This window comes from Corapipo altera, unplaced genomic scaffold, assembly GCF_003945725.1.
Source record: "Corapipo altera isolate COAL_440 unplaced genomic scaffold, ASM394572v1 55, whole genome shotgun sequence".
NCBI classification, from domain to species: Eukaryota; Metazoa; Chordata; class Aves; order Passeriformes; family Pipridae; genus Corapipo; species Corapipo altera.
In genome coordinates, this window is record NW_020884882.1 from 13,692,376 (window position 1) to 13,713,448 (window position 21,073).

Consider the following 21,073-nt stretch of genomic DNA (forward strand, 5'->3'; position numbering starts at 1 on the left):
AAGCAAAGAACAAGGACAGAGGTACATAACACAGAAAGGAAGGTCCCTGATCCCCAGGAGACTTTATTTAGAACGATCCTGGCCACTTGAAACTCCTACATCCATTGCTTCTCCATCCTCCACACTGCTTGTGTAGTGCTGACCACTTTTGCAAAGCTTTTGATCCCTGAGAAGCACTGTGAGATGTTTTCCAGCATTAAATGTTGAGTAAAACTCCCTCTTCAAGTTGTGGTTACGGGCTAATTTGAGCCAACCTTAGGCTGTTGTGGTGCTTTCATCCTTCAGTTGCATTTCCAATGTCATAAATACCTAATAGCAGCAGCCAACATTTAGAAATAAACACTTGCCATATATTTTCTACACAAAATAACTCCAACTGTCAGAAATCTCCAGATATTATCGATTTTAGTATTTTTAGTGGATACTTAATACATAGATTACCAAACAGTTGGACTTCGATTAAAGCTCCCCTTGAGTTCTTTTGCACTGTTTGAGAAAGAAGGCCACAATCTACAGCTAGCTGCTTGCTCCAGCTAATTTCCACACCAACAAATGTAATAGTCAGAGAATGACTGCAACATGAAGAGAGTGAAGAGCCATCAAGGGCTGCCTATCCCCCAGTCCTCTCTATTGTGACATGTCCCAGGATGCTGAATCTCCTTGGTCTGAGAGACTGCAACCTGAAGCAATGTCCTTACACCACTTTCTGGTCATCACACCCCATAGGTATCCTTTGACCTTCCATATCTCTCCCAGTTTCTCCAGGGAAGGCACAGAGGAGGACGCTTCTTATCCCTTCACTACAACTGCAGTTGCTGGATGAGAACAATGGGATTCTTATCGCTTCTATTTCTCACTGCCAGTACAAAGCAGAGTTTCCCTTCCAGCTTTCAGCTCCTGCCCCCCATTTCACTGGGAGCACAGGCTCTCCAGCACCTTGGTCCATCTGGCAAGCACTCGCTGCGCTGTGGAATGTCAGATCACACAGGGAGCACCCAGCCCTGGCTGCCTCTCCAGCAGCTCCCTTGCAGACAGATATGGTATTATAAGCATCACATGCGGCTCTCTCCCAGATGGTGGCCAAATAGCACAGACACCTGTCCTGAGGCTTGTTTCTGCATGGACAGGGAGTGTCCTGACAGCTCCAAGTACACCAAGTACCTCCTGCCACCGTCCACTGCCAGTTCCCACCTGGGCAGCCATGGCCACTGGCCTGCAAAACTGTGTCCAATGTCTCTGGGCAGTTCATCAGAAAGCACTGTAGGTGGGCAGCCTCACAGACACGTGACTATTGTAACTCACCCATGTCCAATTTCCTAGAAAGGAATTGTCCAAAGCTGCAATCCACTGGACCAAGGAAGGTAAAGCCCTGTGAGCCTGAGGAGACAACCTCAAACCCTCTCTCCAAGCAAAGCCTGCCATGCACAGGCTCTGACAGGAAAGCATTTTGGGGTGCATAACCACTACAGACTTTTCCATGTCTACCAAGTCATTCTGACTCCAAAAGACAGAACTCCCTCTCCGTGAAAAGCCAGGAGAGAGTTAAGATGAAAAAAATGCAGATTCCTGAGGGAATCTTGCAAAATTGAGATATAAGTCCAGGTTGGACAAGGCTATTTATACCATTTGTCAAAATTTCCTTAAGTCATTTATCCAAAACAGTCAGAAAACCATGCCAGTATCACACAGTAATGGTACTCCAACCAAGATCTGAAAGCTGCCAGTTTACCCAGAGTAAACCCAGAGTAAATGCCATATCCTACTCAGTAGTGAGTACTTGGCCTTTGTCATTTCATAGGTAAGGAAAGAAAGCAGATGCAAAGTACGTGATCATACAGTTTGCAATCTTCTCCAATATATGGAACGTCAAAAAATTCAAAGAGACTCAATTACAGTACAGAGAGCCCCCAGTCAACCATTTAACCCTTTTAATATGATACCCGGGAGTGACACGTTGATTGAAACCATAGCCATATATAAAAGGTCCTAGATGTAGGAGAATCCATAAACACTCCCAAGAAAACAAGCAGTATTTTCTCCTTAAGCATTGCTGTTTCAGGCAGTAGCAAGGCAGGTCTTCAGTTATCAACACAGAGCTCTGGATCTCTCCAGTTCCCCACACTCCGGAGGTGTCTGAAGGAATCTTATAGGCTTTACAGAAAATTGTGCTAATCTGTGTCTTAGACGAATGAAGCACTAAACAGAAGTGCCAGATTAAACACTACACATAAATCTCATAATTGTAAAAAGTTAAAAGCAAAAGCACTGTAATAAACTGCTCCCACGATTGCCTAATCCTGCAGCTCTGAGCCTAAGGATGTACTAGTGCTAGTGCTGCCTTACCCAGTTACAGAGCGGTTCCCTTTCATGGAGAACCACAAAATCACAGACTATCCTGAGTTGGAAGGGACCCATAAGGATCACACACCTGGCCCTGCACAGTGCAGGGGATACCTGGAGGTGAGATGCTCAGCTACAGGACCACAACAGGCTCTGCACGGCAAACGCTTGTTGGGGCTTTAACACCTTGTGCTTCCAAAGTATCACTCTGAGAAGGAGACAGGGCAGGGAACCACATCTCACTGTTGGTAACACCCTGGTGAAGGAAGGTGGCCTGAGAGGGATCTCCTCACTTTGTCACCCCCTCTTGTTCAGACAAGACCCACAGAGTGCAGGGGCGGCTGGGAAGGAGAAAGGACAAGCAAGGCTGGAGATGGATGAACAAGTTCTATCAGCAATACATGACACGCACACACATACTTTTGAAGGGAACACTGATCTCCAGAATTTCTTAAAACTATGTTCAGACAGTTATTTTCTAGCCCAAAAGCATCCCCGGAAAAACACAGCAAAACTCTTGAGCAAAACCCATCTGCTTTGCTCATATTCCATTTCTACACAAAAGTGTGGCCTTTTATATGTTGCCACCTGTCATCTTTCACCTTTTTTCTTTTTTTTTTGGTGCCCTCACTGTTAATTCTCACTTAGGATTCAATTTAAATTCCCAGAATAAAGCTGGATCCCACAGTTTGAATTCAAGGTGCTCAGCTGAACTTCAAGGAGTTGCCAAACTAGCAAATCACCTCAGCTAGTTGCACAGCTTAATTACATTTGTCTGATAAAATGCCACCTTCTTACAGGAGACCCCAAATAACGTGCTTTCCCCGAGATACCCAGAGACTGATTCATCTGCTTTACTCCTGCCTTGTGCTGGCTTAGCACCACTGGCAACAGCAGGAGCGTTACACCGACGTGAAGCTGAAATAAATCCATGGAGAAACAAACACACCATAAGCACACCAAAATTAAAGTGCTTTTCGCTGCTGTTCATGTACAAACACACAGGGAAAAAAAAGGAATAAAAAATTTTTCTTCTCTTCCTTGCTTTTCGCAAGTTCCTGGCTATCATTCTGAAATGTAGATATTCCCATCATGCCTCGGTGTTTTTCAGCCCCATGATGCCCTCACTTTTGATTGTATAGATGAAGTTGAAGTGCACAGGGTATTTACTGATCCAGTTATCTTGTTCTGTGACAGGCAGAATCAATCAATCAAGGGGCCAGCTTTATGCTTACGTATTCCAGGCACATCTCCGCACTTCAGGATACGAGATCACAGTGTTATCCAGCCAAATTTGATCAACAAATGCAGTTCCCCTGTGCCACAGCAATCTCAGATGAAGATGTTATTATGTGGAACTGAGCAAAGTGATAAAGACAGTACAGAAAAGGGAGGAAAAGTCCAGCTGGACCTTTCTGACAGCCTTTATATACTACAGCAGCAGCATCCCTTTTTCCAAGGCTAACAAAAATAGCACATTCCCAAGAAGCTGTTGCAAAATGCTTTCTGGTCACCCTATATCTGTTGGTACTTAATGAAAGAAACATTATGCTACACAGTTTGTTAACACGTTCTTAAATACTGGACAACAGATTACACCCCTTGCCACTGTATTTATGGAGATATTTATAACACAGGATCACACACTGTATTTTTCATCACTCTGTTGAGAACAAGCTTATCAAAACCTGAGAGGCCAAAAATATATTTTAAAATCACAGCTGGTTTAAGCAACCTTTAAGTATTTTTATTTTAAATCCCAGCTACAAAAAGATGCAGTTGAATGTGTAAATGTTGAAATCTGTCTCAAGGAGAGTTGACACGATGCTTTTATTTTGCCAACAGCTTTTCACTTTGCTATTGCCCTGCAGTTTTTTTTACATTATTTAATCCAAAATACCATCTTTTTGATTCTACCTTTCTTTGCATTTTAAATCTTTAATGGGAGCCTTTGGCAGTCCATGGGCACAATTATTAGATATCTGCAGAGAAATTGAAAAATTAATCATACTTTCCATTTTATATTTCGGTACTATACATAAAAATTATCTGGTCCTAAAGCTGCAGTCTGTGGTCTGTCGATATTTTCTCCTCAACATGGTAAATACTCTGCAAGAATCCATGTATCTCACATTCAGATCTCTCCAGCTAAACAGTTATATGGAGAATGCCGTGTTCTCTTTTCAAGTGCAAAATTTATTTCAGATCATTTTTCAATTAAAAGGCATCTGCTGGTACTTCTTCTGTTATGGACTGCCTAAAAAAGTCACAGTAAAAAGTACCCTAGACTAATCATATTGATGATACTGAAGTTGTTTATTACCCTTTTATGGGCTTGGGTACTTAAATTACAGTTTTTCACAACTGTATGCAAAATGGGTAACATAATCCTTATGCAGTTTATTACAGAAACTGATATATGCATTAATCTGACCTTTGTCTAAATAGACCCTTAACCACAGGGAAAAAAATCCAAAGGCATCTATCAGCATGTGAGCAGTATCAAAACTGCTAAATCTATTAACTTTGTTTTCCTTTCACTATTATTAAACTGGAAAGCAAAATTCAACTGGAAAATTATGCCATTTGGGTTCCCTTGTCATCATGTAATAAGTATGAGAAATATATGTGGAATAGCCAAATGGCCAATAGACAAAACACCCACTCCAAGTGACGTACTGTTTTCCATACCACTCAGACAAAATCAAAACAACAGAGCTGTTGCAAACAAAAACAAAATAACATTTCCCATAAGCATTCCAGACAGAGAAAATTTACAGGAAAAGAAAGCTGGGAAAAGACCCAGAGTGATGTGAGTGTTTGTACCTCCAGCCATAAAACCCGCTTCTGCTGAGCTGGTAAACAACAGTTTAACATTAAAAACACATAAAGGCTCACCATCGATTAATTGTCAAACTTTGGAGTTAAAGATTTACAGCAGCTGAAGGGCTGCTGGTGCTGCTGGCCTGGGCCGGGGGGTTGGATGCTCATCCCTCCTGCCCCTGTGCCAGGGCAGATGCAGCCAAGGAACGTGTTTCATTCAGAAAAGAACAGGACCCAGCATGGGCAAAAGCTCCAGTACTACAGGAAGGAGGGGAAAGTAAACAATCAGGTTGATTGCTTCAGAGCAGTGTGTTCTGCAGAGACTTAAAAAAAAAAAAAAAAAAAAAAGAAAATCCAGCCTTTTTTTTTTTCCCTCCGGAAAGTCCTTCCAACTCCCTGTGCAGCCTGGCGGAATAACAACTTTAAAAAGTGAAGATGTCGCTTTTTTTATAGCTGACTCACATTTATATAACTTTGTTAATGCATCTGCTCCCTGGAAGTTACAGTATCTGTGTTCAGCTGCGATACCTGCCCATAAATCGTGGCAGCGCGGCGAATATCAACAGCTGCATTTTACTATTTCAGCCCGTCAGTTTACACTGTCTCCATCACGGCGAATTCCTGTCAGCTGCACTCTCGCTAACACAATTCCTATGTTTTGCCTGGCAGTAAATGGACGCTCCTGCCCCAGCATCATCTAAACAACTCTGTTAACATTTGCCCCCGAGCGTCTCTCTCTTTGTCCAGTCCCTGTCTTCTAACAGATGTCATCCAAGTCTAATCAAGCATAAAATGGTCATAAATATTTCTTTCTGGTAGATTTCACATTCGCATTTCATGCAGGGACATGATATTTTTCTGCTACCTCCAGGGAGTACCTAATGCAAAAACCAGTTACTTACATTCAAGGCTCATGTTCCTTTAGTAAAATGCAGCACATGTTATCAGTTCAAAGACATAAAAAGGTGCAAGACTTTATCTTCTTTTGTTTAACTGCACCTTTTATTTTTTTTTAATACCGTGTGCCACAGCTTCCATCTAGGTATGACATTGTCCTTTGCTTAACAGGCAAACACACAGCACTGAATTCTGACCCTACCACTCTCAAGCACAAACATTTTTGAATTTCATACTCCCAATACCTTAACAGTTGCACGAAATATAGATGATTTTTTTTTTCCTCAGCTATATCATTTACCAACCTATTTAAAGAATTCACAAGATTAGAAAGGCACTTCTCTATTTTGGGTCTCTTATGCAAAATTTTGCAACCTACGTCATCTTATTTCATTAAAAACAGTTAAATGATTGTAGGATACAAATTTAAGGTTCATGACTGTTTAACAGTTGATAATAATGAGATACAAGAAATTTCCAGTGCTTAAACTTTGAAACTATTCAAGATAATTAATTCTTCTTAATGTTAAAATCATCAGAAAAATTATATTTACCCTTGGTTAAATCTAGTAAATAATATGTCAGACTGGAAAATAAAACTAACCTTGGATTATTCACAAAGCCCTATGTCTTATTATTTTTTTCCCCTTTCTGTTTGTCACAGCAGAAATATGCCATAGCTATTTAAAGTGAACCACACAACACTTAAGGATATAGATCACAACAGTGAGGCTGTTTTTTCTCCTCCGTCTCCACTGAGCCTAATATTTGATTACTGTTAGTCAAATCAAGCTTTCAGGCAAATAATCTCCATTTTTTAAGTTAATGAGATGTGGTCATGTCGACAACAGCTTGCAGAAACTTTTAATTCCAATTCCTGCAGGCTGTGCTGGCCTCTTTTACAGCAACCACGGTATGAATGAGTCAAATTTGCCAAAATGGCTTATGTAGACAAGTGCACACTTTAAAGAGGCACTAATTAAAAATACCCACTGGTATCATAATTTAAATACCATGAAAATAAACTGTAAAAGTAGCTCAGCTACAATCTTATGACTTTCCTTAGAGCTCGTTTACTTTAACTAGATGATGTTTTATTGCAGATGTATTCCTAGCTAAAAACAATTTTACGTCTTGGAGGAATTCAAGATTTTGATATAATTAAACAATTTATGTTAATATTTGTTTCACATAAGCTATTAAGCAAGCCCCCCAGAACAAGTGCTAATTGAGAAAGATGCAAAGAAGTAGAGTGCTGAAGTAAGCAGCAAATTTATACTGTTGATTTACTGCTCTATCTGCAACTTCCCCCCTCATTACAGCCCTCTTTCTCCCTCTCACTCTCTGCTATAAGGCTCCCAGCTGTACTGAATCACATTAAAACACTTTCCTTGGATGCTATTATCTACTGCTTTCCTCAAAAAAGGAAGAAGAGGAAAAGGGAGAAGGAGAGGTGGAGCTTGGTATTATTCTCGATGCACTTCCCTGGCCACAACTTCTCCAAAATCCCTTTTGCCTTTCTGTTTTTTTGGCAAGGAATGTGAGAGGCACAGCTGTAGCGTAACAGAAGGAGATGTGAGACCAAAAATAAAATAAAAAAAAGTTGGTGCTGAGAGGGTTAAACCTATTTAAGGGGTTAAATATGCAATTACCGCTGACTAAAACCAGAGAGACATATAGATAAATAGAAGAAATGAAGTCCCCAGGTTCCATTCAGAAGCCTTCATCACATTACTACCAGACAGAAAACTCTTTAAGTACCATTTTCAGATGTTAAATCATTGTTCGTGCAGCACATATTCTCACTATTCCTGGGGGAACAATATCTGAAGACAGCGTGCTAACAAATGCAATCCAGTAAACAGGCATTTTTCCTCTTGTTGTTAGTACCTTTGTGTTCCAGCTCCCAGCTCTGTCATCCATGCCTTCTCTCTGCTTTGAAGTTAAAGTACTGAATGAGCGTTGTCATCTATTATCCAGAGTGTGCATGTAGATTATAAATAAGAAATAAAAGTGACTTTCAGTACACTGCTTTTGCATTAGCAAGTTGCCTTCTCTGTTACCTCCTCTGTCCTTCATACTTTGCTACCAACATTATATTAAAAATATGACTTAAAGTGTTTCTTATAGAATGCTATAAAATACATACACAGCAGAGACAAAAGTTTTATTGAAACAAACAAGTCCAGCAATTTAACCAGGTTCATGAGTTCAGCTTCAACAGACTGTTTAACCCTTATCTGCAGATGTCCTTCAGGGCCCCAGCACATTAATTGCATCCCTGGCTTCTTTTGCATGCACACTACTGAACACAGAGCTATTAATTACACTAGAGTTTATTTTCAGAAAGAGCCTTTTCCACTATCGATCAATTATTTATTAATATTTTCTGGCATAACGATCTCATCACATTTTTCTTTTTAAGGCCCTGAATAAACACTTTTCACACAAGTAACAGTGCTGACCTATTTCAACTGCATCTCCTTGTACCTGGTCAGAAAACTCATCTCCACGAACATCTCGTATGTTAGAGACTTTGAAACATTTCTCCCTTTGCTCACCTGAAGGAAGAGGTGAGCACAGTCTGCACTTTAAGGGATTAATCCCTTTAACCTTCAGGTAATCATATCATAGAATCCTAGAATGGTTTGGGTGGCAAGGGATCCTAAAGATCATTTAGTTCCCAGCCCCTTGCAGGGACACCTCCTACCTCCCTCTGCCTTCAGATGGCTTCACCTAGCACCACTTTAGGTGTCCTAATCCACAAATGTTGCCTAAATTATGCCAGTTTAGGGAGCAAGGAGAAATGTGTTTGAAGCCCTGAGGGGTAGTGGGCACCTGGAGAAGGTGGGCACCAAAGATGTGCATAAAGATCTTTGTCCTGGCCCTGCTCCAGTGGGGAATCCCCATGGCCACCTCCAGGCAGGGGCACAACTGACTCAGGTCTCACACACCAACTGTCTCTGCAAAAAACCAAACAGGTTCTGGGGAAATCCAAGCAGAGCCAAAACTGGCTGAGCCCAAAGCCAGCACTGCACAACAAGGTGAAATCACAGAATCATTTATGTCAGAAAAGACCTCTAGGATCACCAAGTCCAGCTCTTAACTCAGTGCTGCCAAGTCACAAAAGCCAGTTTTGGGAAGAGTAAGAACAAGCCTGGGAACAATACACTTCTAAATAAATAAAAAATCTTTTACACTTAATAAATTCCTCACTATTCAGCGGAACATCCATTTTAGAGGACCAAAAGCACACTCATGCACCTAGCTTCCCTTTAATTCCACATTCAGCTCAAAGCCTTGGCAGACTTGCACAATATTTATATTGTTCAAGATGATGGGAGTACAGAGACCTGAGGGCCAAAGCTCCTCTGGAAAGGGAGTGGAAAAGGCCGGATGGGATACACCGTGCAGGGACTGGCAGTGCCCTGGCTGCCACCTGCAAAACTATGGGATCAGCAAGATTTCCTGAAAGTAAAATCCCCCAGTGCAGCTCCCTGCCTCTGCAGATGGCAGCAGCTTTGGGGGCAGAAGGGAAACCCCTTGGTTCTTCTGGCTTGGCAGCAAAATTTGCAGTACATCTGTGGCTGCATACAGGCTGCTCAGGTAAGGAATCTGCGGGGTAGGCACACAGGAGCTCTCCTTCCCTTCATCCCTCCAGGTGTCCTGGATCTTTCTTCCTTTCATCCTTTTGGATAAACAATAATGATATAAGGAGGTTCAAGCACAGTCCAGTGTTTTTCACTCAGACATATGGGAGCCAGTCCTCTCAAAAATGCTTTTGGTAAACTGTTCAAGTCCCTGTAAAGACCAGGGCAAACCAGTAATGATTTCTAAGGCTGTCACCTACTGCCTGTCCACAACATTGCCAAGAAAAAAATCAGATGGAGAAAAACAAAATAGAAGAAGATGCACATATCCCTTCCTTCCTTTCACCAGGATAAGATGGAAATGTGATTGTGCTGAACACTCTTTCATTAGCACATAGCACATCCACAGGCAGCTCCAACAGGCTGGAGAGCCCCATCCTCCATTCCCTTAGGTAAGGCAGCAGTGGATGGTGCAACCTCTGGATGCATATGGACTATCAGCAATCCCATGTGAGCGTGAAGAGCAAGCTGCTGATTCCTCCATCAGTGCCAGCCCAGGCACAGGAGTCCCTCCAGCTCTGGGAAAGCACCAAGTGTATGGCCTGACCTTGTCTTAACCCTGGGGAAAGGGGCAGCCCTTGTGTCCTTGGCATTCACTGCTGGATGCCTATTGAACATATGAGAACATGAAGGGGTACTTTTTTTCTGCTAGGGGCTAGTTTTCCATCCATCTGTCCACAGGACTGAACAAACTGAGCCCCAGCCCGGCTCCTTTACTCAGCAAGTTCATGTCTCACCCAAGATGATGAACAGGTAAATACTCCCAGGTTTCATGAGTTCATTTAACAAGAGCTGTATCTCCCCAGCACAGGGGGATCAGCTCCTAAAGACAAGATGAGAGGAGGTGAAAAGCTGGTCTTAGGAAACATGAGATCAGGTACGAAAGGGATTCTTTGCTGTCAAAGCATAATATGTCAGCTTGTGATAAACCTGAATTGCTTCATATACCAAGGATCACTAGACATTAGCTGCTTTTTATATGGCAATATGGTGCAGAGGCTTCAGAGAGAATATTGTTTTATGTTGATCACGATAAAACTCTCTGTAGCTTTGATAAAGCCTGCATACAGGCTTTTCATTCAAACTAATGAGTGATACTGGCTGTTGGATGCCGAGGCACGCTCTTGATGCTTTCCAGTGGTTCAACTCGTAACTAGGAATCAATTCAGCCTGGATAAGCAAGAGTGTTACTCATCTAAAGGGTTTTGAATGATAATCCCGTTCCCTGTGTTTTCCCCAGGTACATGTGAAAAGGTATGGTGACAAAGGGAGCACCACATGTTGGCAAAGTACATCTCTTACCAGAGGGATCTCCTGGTTCAGCCTGCTCTGAGTGAACAGTTGGCTCACACTGTAATCAGCCATCAAACAGCTCAGGCCCTATGGGCGATTCACTTAGCACAGGCCTTTTGCTGCTCTGTTTTCCAACATCTGTTTCAATGCCTGTCATCTCCCTGCTTTAAACAAATGTACTGCAGATGTCTTGTCTTGTGGACGACAGAGACTTGGCAAAGACAGGAGCAGAGGCCTCCAAATGACAGAGGCGCAGCTAAGGCAGTTAGTGGGGGGTTCTGGATGGACTCTGTGCACTAAACACAAAATGAGATTTTATACTCATACCCCCACCCCATGTCCCCCTTTGAACCTTCTGTTTTCTCCTTCAGATTTGAAAGACTGATGAAGGACAGGGATCAGTACACAGACTGAGATGCGGCCTACTCAGAAACATGTGGCCTGAGTCTTCTCAAAAGATTTATCGTTGACATATGCAATTAAATGGGAAGACACAATCATTTGCTCACCTTTTGTTTCAAGGGCAATCTGATACAAGACTGGACACAGAGGAACACAATGTGTGGTAAAGATAATGGCTTCCTAGACAAGACTGTGGCCTGAAAACAACATCAAAGAGACTTTCTTGGGCTGATTGTGCTTTGGGAAGAACCAATATATGAAATACACAAGGAATAGGGACGGGTCACTGTGAGGGGTCTCCAGGCACATCCATCCTAGGATGTTCTTTTTATGCAAACCCAGTTTGAGCTTCCATTAGGAAAATCAGTTAACTGAGACCTGGAATTTTGTATTTTTGCAAGTGCTACTTTGTCCCTGTGAACACATTCTACCTATAGCTGTTTGAGGTCTGGCTGTGGTGAGTTATGTAGCCAATAAGATTCCAACAATCTCATTTTTCCTTAGCTTGGGTACTTGGTGCAATAGCTGTGAAGAAGCTGAAACAAGCTAGGTGCTTGCTGGCTGCTCTTCCTGCTGCTCTGTCCTGCCCAGCAAAGGCAACATGGGTTTTGAACTGTTTTGAACTCCAAGTGCAGGTCAGTCCAAGATGCAGGTGATCTTTTAAAATCAAAGGAAAAACATCTATCCATTGGTAGGCCTTTGAAAGAGGGAAAACAGGACCTGTATTTTGACTGTAAAGACTCTGGTAGTATCTCAAAGGACATTGTAAGAAACAAGCTAGGAAAATACAATCTGAACAAAATTACTGGTTTTTGGGTGTGTATCATGGGTCACACTCAGATAGAATCAGACAGCAAATGTGTGGAAGAAGTCAATCTTTTTTTAAGAACAACACAGATGAATTAACAGACAACTCAGAAAATCTGTGGATGATACTACATTGGGAGAGACTGAAAAGATAGAGGAGAAAGTACAAAAAATCGTCTGTAAAAATGGGATGCCATTCATTAGGGATAAATTATAAGATGCTACAATTCAGCTGGAATATCCAAACTTTCTAAATACAGCAAGGAAGACAACTGATTACACAGCAATTCTTAGAGGGGGAAAAGAAAGCCTAAGGATTACAGCGGATCACAAGTTGAATATGAGTCAACAGGGTCATGCTGTTGCAAAAAATGCCAAGTACCACAGTCAGATACACAAACAGGAGCACTGCCTGCAAGTTATACATGGGAAATTCATTGTCTCCACTTGCTACAGCAAGACTTCAGTTGGAAGATCAAATCACTGGAGCATTGCAATTCAAAATGACTGGAGACAGTCCAGAAGACAGTGACCAGATTGACCATAGGTCTGAAAAATAGGATGGACGAGGACAGAGCTAAGACTGCTTCAGTTCTGAAAAGATGGAGGGTACAGACATGGGAACAGAATTCATGTAGGAAAAAGGATGCTGTAACTACAAAAGAGACAATGTGCTCCCTGCCTGTTACAGACAGAAGAGGGAAGAGATTGTACCTGAGGGGAGCCTAAAAGAAAGCTGGAGAGGGACTTTTTACAAGGGTATGTAGTGATAGAACAAGGGGTAATGGCTTCAAACTGACAGAGTGTGGGTTTAAATTAGATATTAGGAAGACTTTCTTCCTGGTGAGGATGGTGAGGCACTGGCACAGGTTGTCCAGAAACACTGTGGATTCCCCATCCCTGGAAGCGCTCAACGCCAAGTTGGATGGGGCTTGGAGCAACCTGGTCTAGTGTAAGGTGTCTCTGCCCATGGTGGGGGGTTGCAACAAGATAATCTTTAGGGTTTCTTCCAACCCAAGCCATTCAATTGATTCCATGATTCTAGGATAAGCCTTTTGGTCAGGTATTGGGAATAAACTTCTTACAGGAGAGTTAAGCACCAGAAGATTTTGCCTGGGCAGGAGTGAAACCTCCCTTGACAGAATGGTAAAACACATATCAGGCAGACTAAGAAGCATCAAAGGCACACTCTACTCCTGCCTTTGCTCTGCATGGAAAGACTGAAACAAACAAAAAAAAGTGTTTTTCAAAAATCCACCAAAAGAAAAAAAAAAAGGTTAAGCCTAAGGGGAGTTCACAGCAAACCTGAGCTGGTGGGCTGCCCTGTTCTGAGTGTGGCTGCAGCCCAGCCAGGCCATCAGCCAGCACTAGAGAAGTTACTACTGCAGGCTCTCAGTGACCTTGGAAGGATCCCCAAACATGAACACGGCACGTGCTTCCCTGCCCCCAGGGAAAGGCACATATTTTTGCTCGCAGTTTATGAATCTTTGACGTACAGTCCCTATGACACAGCCTTGGAAGACCATATCTTTTATTTATTATGCCTAGCAATTGTCCTTGTAACCAATTAGGAAAAAAAGCAGGTGGTCAACAGAAACTCTGCAAAATAAAACCCCTCAGCAAAGCAAACACCGTACCTTTCAGAGCGAGAAAAAAATACTGTAAACAGAGCTAATCACTGCTAAACCCTTATAATCCAGTCCTTGCCCAAGTTAAGAGACTGAAACCAAGAGTAAAACACTTCAAAAAGCATTTATCAGAGGAACTGGTGAATCATTTCTCAAGATAAAGAAGGAGTCAGAACTATTTTAAACTCCAGACGCTGTGTCGTGGAAAGGGGCTCAAACCCATCCTGGCAGACTGGACTAAGGGACAAGGGTCCCACACCATCCAATGGGATGGCTGTTCCAGGAACTGGGAGAATGGCTGCCATTATGGACTTCACCTCAGCAGTCACAAGGAAGACTTGACAAAGAGAAGAGAGCCCACTTTTAGCTCCTCTATAAAACAGCTACAGTTACCAGCATTCCCTGTACCTTGTTGAGTATTATATTCAATAATATTAATAGGCTCATATTTACTGTATCTTAAAAGCTAACAATCCCATTGCCAGCGCTAATTAAAAAGACAAGAAGCAGAAAAGAAGCAGTGGATTATTTCTTCAATATGGATTCACACCTAGATTTAATAAAACCTGCTTTAGTGTTATAACCTTACATTTGTTTCAAGAACACTATAAAAGATAAGTCTGCTTTTTGTTGTTTATTGACTTGGAGGGTTTTCTTTCAGATCTGTAATATAGCATTACAGCTATGGGAAGGCAAGGAAATAAGACTGTTTTCCCTGAAAAAAACAAGTGCTTCTGCTACCTGAGTACCATGTCTGGGACGGTGGCTGGGAAGAAACCAGCAGAGCTATTCAGAGAGAACAACACTCAATACATGAACAGACACAAAAATGCAGCACTGGGGAGGTTTATCTGTAACAAACCCTCCCTGTGACCTTACAGAAAGCACTTCACCTGCAGCTACAAGTGAATGCCACAGCCAGCTTTTCCAGGGGATAGACTGTATGGTTTCTTCCAGCCACAGAGCATCCCTGCCATAAACACGGAGCTCCCACACCTGCACACTCAGCACACTGGATGCCTTCATCCACACTGACCTGCTCTGCATGTACATGCCAAGTGCAGTACACATTCCCAATGGGAATTCTTTACTGCACCACAGCACACAACCTACCAAATAAAAATACTGTGCTTAGTCTGCAACTCAGGATAAAATAATGACAGACAGAGCAGTGCCTTAACCAGCCTCTTCATCAAAAATGCTGTAGACTTTGCAACAAAATCCGGAAGAGTTGCTTCCATATGCACTTGTCCATCCTTCCCCGAGTCTGAAGAAGAGGGATGACAGAGTAAAGGAGCGGTATGCAATGCAATACAATGCAGAATCATAGAATGCTTTGGGTTGGAGGGACTTTAAAGCTCATCTAGTCCAATCCCCCTGCCATGGGAAGGGACACCTGCCTCTAGAAAAGGTTACTCAGAGCCCCATCCAGCCTGGCCTTGAACATTTCCAGGGATGGGGTACCCACAGCTTCTCTGGGAAACCTATGCCAGGGCCTCAACACCCTCACAGTAAAGAATTTCTTCCTAATATCCACTCTAAACCTATTGCCAAGTTTAAAGCCATTCCCATGTCCTGTCACTCCAGGGCCTTGCAGAAAGTCTGTCTCCATCTTCCTTGTCAGATCCCTTCAGGTACTCAGAGGTTGTAATTAGGTCACCCCGAAGGTGCCTCTTCTCCAAGTGGAACAATCCCAATTATCTTTAGCCTTTCCTTGTAGGAGAGGTGCTCCATCCCAAAGCAAGATAAACTACAGCCAAAAGCCAGAGCTTTTCCTAGGTGAGCTCATCTTTAGATCAAGTTTCTCATTTAAAGAGAGGCCAGAAGAATTCTCCTGGAGACTGCTGAAACCGGACTGTGAGAATCTGAGCGCTCCAAATACTTTCACATCCATGAGGAAAACTATACCCCCTCCTATTTCTAATTTTTCCTGCAAGATCCTGGGCCCCACTACTTCATAACAAGTTCCATTCTCCTTCCCTGTGCCTGTCTGACCTTTCTCCTTCAGTGAATCACTTAATTATGTGGAAATAGAAATACAAAAAGACGATGGTTTAAAAACACAAATGCTCGAGCTTCGTCCGTGAGAGAGCAGCCAATCCCTCCGAAGTTGTGGGTCTGCTGCTGATTAAGGATGCCAGAAGGTTCTAGGGAAGATCCATCCTCTGCCCACACAGCCCTTGGAAACAGCTAGGGACCCTACCCCTATTTCAGCAAGTATCTCACCAATTACTGGAAAAAGGAGGAAAAAAGGAAAGAATGTCAGACAATGGTCTTACAACATTTCACTAGTGCTGCAGTTCTTTCCTGGCAGAGGTTTTTCAGTATCGGTGATAATAACAAGGAAAATTTAAGGAAAACTTGATTTGAGCACGTCAACAGCAACCACATTCCTTTAGCTTGTGATCACTCTAACTCAAACAGACAAGATCCCCCCCTCCCGCCCTCCTCCTGCACTTAATTTCCAGGTAGAGTTTGTTAAAGCCTGAAATCTCACCTGAACTTTGGAAAGTCCTTCTGGAAAAAAAAAAAAAAAAGGAAAAAAAAAGACCCATACACAAATATTTGGCTAAGCGACCCATAGCAAATTGCGTAATGCCAGTTAAAAGTTGTGTTTTTTAAGTATCAGCCCCAGAGGTTTTATCTGAAATAAAATCCTGATTACTTCAGATTCTGGAGGCAAACTGTGACCTTGCTCTGCATCTCCAAATTTGAAACATTTGTGTTGTGCCCCTTGATAATGATGCCTCTTGCTAGAAAAGAAAAAAATCCTTTCAAAAAACTTGCTTGTTTTATTAAATAAGGTAAGAAGGCCCCAAACATGCATATAAGAATTAGTTCAGCCTTGAAGCTTGATCAAAAGAGGTGACCCAAACTTGGGACTCCAGTGCTCTACCAAGCAAAAATGACCCATCTCCAGGCATGCAGCCACATGCCCAGCAATGTTTCTGCCTGTAACCATCCCAGTCCTAGTCCTGGGGTCATTAAATGAGAATCAGGATTAGGTCAGCACACAGAACACAAGGAATTATATCCATTTCTTGCATCCTTCTCCTTGGTTTGCCTGGAAATACACCATGAGAGCTGGGGGCAAAGGGGAGAACTGCATTGATGAGTTTTAAAACACATTGTCAGAGAGATTAAATAGCCCAACTCTCCCCAACCTTCACTTTACCAGCCCTACTTTCAGTAGCCAAGAAGAAAAAAAAAAAAGAAAAGAAAAACCCCTAAAAGAAAAAGAAGAAATGTGATTAAAAATAAATTGAAAAGCCTAACTTGTAATAAAGCTGGCACTTGCCCCAGGCTTCAGGGATGTTTGAGACTATACACTCCACAGACACAATCTACAGATTTTATAGGGAAAAAAAAAGGAGATATTTGCACTATTTAAAACAGGTTGCAAATACAGTTTATGTTTTGAAAATGTAGGGAGCACAGCTAACAAAATACAGAATGCAGCTATGAAACAAGCAACACTGTCCTAAAAAACTGTCATTATATAATGTCACTGTTTACACTAAGCCTTCAAAAAATACCTTCTGTTAATTTTTTTTAATTAATGGGGTGCTATACAGTTAAATAAACTCACGAAGAGCATTCATGATTTCTGCATTTTTACTTCATATCCTGATCTCTATTTACAACATTACTGTTATAAATTACAACAGTACTGTTAATATTCTTCTCACTTGCTGGGATACCCAGTGGAGCTCCACGGGAGAAGGAACATAACGCAGGAAACCACGGCATTTGATTCTGCTCTTATTTAAATATTTTAAACTCAGACAAAACTCCACTGAAATCAAAGGCTACAATACTGAAAACCTCTGCAATTCCGCTGCTGGTCCTAAGACACTGCCAAACAATCTCCCTACATGCAGTGCGTCTCCAAATAAAGTTAAATTACTTCTAAAATATCAGCAATCCATGCAACTTCTTATTAGTGTGAAATTACTTAAGCCTTAATTCAGCAAGGTACTTAAGCACATTCCTAATTTTACAGGCATGAGACGTACCAGTGACCTTAATCAGACTAGTCACGCACTTACATTTAGGCACATGCTTAAGCATCTTGCAGTGCTAAAAGCCACGATAAGGAACAGCTCCACGTGAATTAAAGGCTGCTTTACACCTTCATAGGAACACTACCATTTTAAGTTATATATATATTTGCTAAAAATAAGTGACTGCCCACTTATTAGACAACCCTTAAAGTACGAAGATCACTGGAGGAGGAACAGTCTCTAATAATTTAATAACATCAATCACTTGAAATAGACTTTTAATTCATATCTGATGCTTACTGAATGCCTTGCCCAGTGTATACACGTGCTGGGTAACAGCTTTAAAGCATTCCTTTGCGGACTTTCCCTAAACAGCACTCCTGAATGTGTAACTTTATTGCTTATGAGTAAGCATAGGCAAATATAAGGGGAAGGTACACACCTATGAAAACAGCTGGGAACAAACATACCACTGCTGAATTTTCACAGGAGATGCAAGGCTAAAAAACAACCCAGCAAACATATTTCAGAAGCTACATCTCTTCAAAGAGCCCACAGAAACCTAAATGATTACTGCATGATCTTAATTTACCCGGAGAAGTAAAAGCAGCTATTGTAAAAATAAATAAGTAAATAAATACAAAATAGGCATCCACAGCCTAGAGAGGACTTCTGGATTTGGATGTGCACATAATCCAGGTGGTTCCATGTCTAATGACCCAGCTTCTGCATGTCCATGCCTGTACCTGCACACACAACTGCAGAGCTCTGGGTGCCAATGTCAAGGTGCTCTGAGGACTCAGGTTTATGCAGTTATTTATCAAAGACCTCAGAAGCAAAATAAAACAAAACCAAGACAAAGAGAAAACAATAATCTCAGTAAATGCAACTAAGTAGTAGTTTCCCCTTACCCTTCAACAGTTAGAGAAAATTTAAGGCTTGTTGATGTCAATAAGTAGTTATAACAAAGACATTAGTAATAGGGAGGATAGAGAATTCTGTGTGAATGTTCTCAGCATGGTTCATTGACAAGAGATCTAAAAATTGAATTATTAAGGAAAAAAATCATTGATTCTAAAATCTAGGCAAGGTAGCCAGCCTATGTTAAAACTTATTTAATTTTTCCAGCGCTGCTTCATTCCTAAGCTCTCAGAGCCACAGCTTTTCCATTGAAAAGCAAAAGACATTTTACGCACAATTTTCCCTCTACTAGAAAGAGGTATATTGTGCCCTTCAGTGAACATAAAATTGATATTATCGTCTTTAGTTTATATCTCACTACTTAACCTTCAGATTAAAAGTTATTAGATTTGAATGACTAAAAAGACATCATGTCACCTTCCGTACAATGCTCGGAGATGGCAGAACTTGGGGGAAAAGTCTGAACGATAAAAACACAAAAGTTACCAAGAGGGTAAAGTTGTTTTTCACATTCTCTGATGAACCAGCACAAGCTCTACAAATGCAGTTATCTTTTCACCTTGTTGTAATCTTCAATTATCAGGGTACTACAACACAAAATCGGACACAATCCAGTAGCCTGCATGGAGTTTAATCTATACTTTAAAATGGCTCCTTCAATAGCAACAGTAGTTTAATAATTAGGCTTTATGTCTCTTCCGACAAAATGACTCAACACAGACGCTCCCTCAAAGTCTAACAAACAATTTTGGTCTAACCCAGTTATGTCAACATGAAACAAAGACTTTATCTTGGATCTAATTTAGCAGTTTTGCTCTACAGAGGTAAGTCCACATCATGATCAATGGGACTATAAAACTCCTGATGCAGTCTGTAACCTCTCCTCACATGCTTTCGAAATAAGATGAAACTCACCAATGTACAAAAAAAAAAATAAGGGCATTACTTTCATTATATTGTGATATATTCAGATTTCTTTCTAGTCAAATCTTCTTTTTGATCTGCCCAATTAAAGCAACCTCTCAACAATACACTGAATCCCCCATTTCTTGTACGTTCCCCTTGCCTTTGAACATGAACACAATCTGAAGAACCCACATGGTCCCTCTGGAGTTCACTTCCCTCAATCTAACACTTCACATCTCAACACTTCATGGAACAGCTACTGCCAAAGGGCCCAACAGTGGCATCTTCACACTGATATCACAAATACCCCAACTTCGGTCACTGACTTGGGCACAGACACCAGAATCTAGTTAAAATTTCTTTTGTCTATCAAACATTCCTTTATATGTGAACAAAACTGTATTTTTCATTTGTATACATTTACTGGAATAGAAGTAAAAAACAGGTTAAAATGCCATCAATTTTTTTCAAGGAAAACCCCCTTCTTTCCTCACTTTGTGGACACATGGCAAAACTTGTATTTATCTAAATTCTTCAGAAAGCTTGAAGCGACACTTCATAATTACAGTATAGTTCAGCTCAAAGACAAAGTGAAGAAACTTCCCCACAATTCTTTATATAAACCTCCTCCTTCTTTCTCCATGTACCAGTTGCGTTTGTGTTGCTACTCCAGTTTGTCATAAACACAGTCACCTTGTAACCCTTTTTATCAAGCAATCTATGCACTACCTAAAAGTACACTAGGCTCCATCAGACAAGCTATAGGTTTACATTACCCAAACATTCCAATTCTGCCTGCTCAGCGCAGGTTGTCAATAAATGCAAGCAATTGCAAAACAGCAGTGTGTGTTTTTTTTCCTTAAGAGAACACTGATACGAGCCTGCCAGTTCTGCAAAATAAACCCTTTGCAATCTCTGCAGCTAATCTGTCAACAAATTACTATTAAAGTCATACCTCCTCAAAGTTCAAAAGCATTCTGGATTAGACAAAGATACTGAGTTTTATACTCATGGGGCAGTACTTGAAGTTACGGTATCAAAGTGGATCTTGCTATTGATGTGGAGAGGTTTGTATTTCTGCCACCATGTAACACAGCGCTTGGTGTCTTGCTGCTATATATCAGGATTCAACTTTGTAATCATTCTCTTTGTTCAATTCATAGTCTTGTTTCACTGCTAATAACGTGAAGAACACTTTAATGAATAGTCCTGAGGATAAAAATAAAACGCAATAAATAATATTTATTTTATAAGCTTAAAAAAAAAAGGTAAAGAAAAAAAAAGAACTGGCTGAGGCATCAAACTTTCTATTTGAGCAGACGTCAGAAACCACTGAAGCAACTACAGCTGTGATCATGTACATTAAAAGGCAGTTTGTCCCCGTGAGTCTTTATTTATTACC

At 41.3% G+C, this 21,073-nt stretch overlaps 1 protein-coding gene across 28 annotated transcripts in view; it reads right to left on the minus strand.

Moving 5' to 3' along the window:
- The window catches only part of FOXP1 (forkhead box P1), a 386,121-nt gene that overhangs the window by 141,457 nt on the left and 223,591 nt on the right, over positions 1–21,073 (minus strand). Inside the window, exon 1 of one of the 28 annotated variants that reach the window (XM_027640636.1) lies at positions 11,513–11,530. The exons of the other annotated variants lie outside the window; for them this stretch is intronic. The gene's annotated coding sequence lies outside the window, so the exon portion shown is untranslated. Of the gene's footprint in view, positions 1–11,512; positions 11,531–21,073 lie in introns of those variants that run through there. 28 annotated transcript variants of the gene reach the window in all.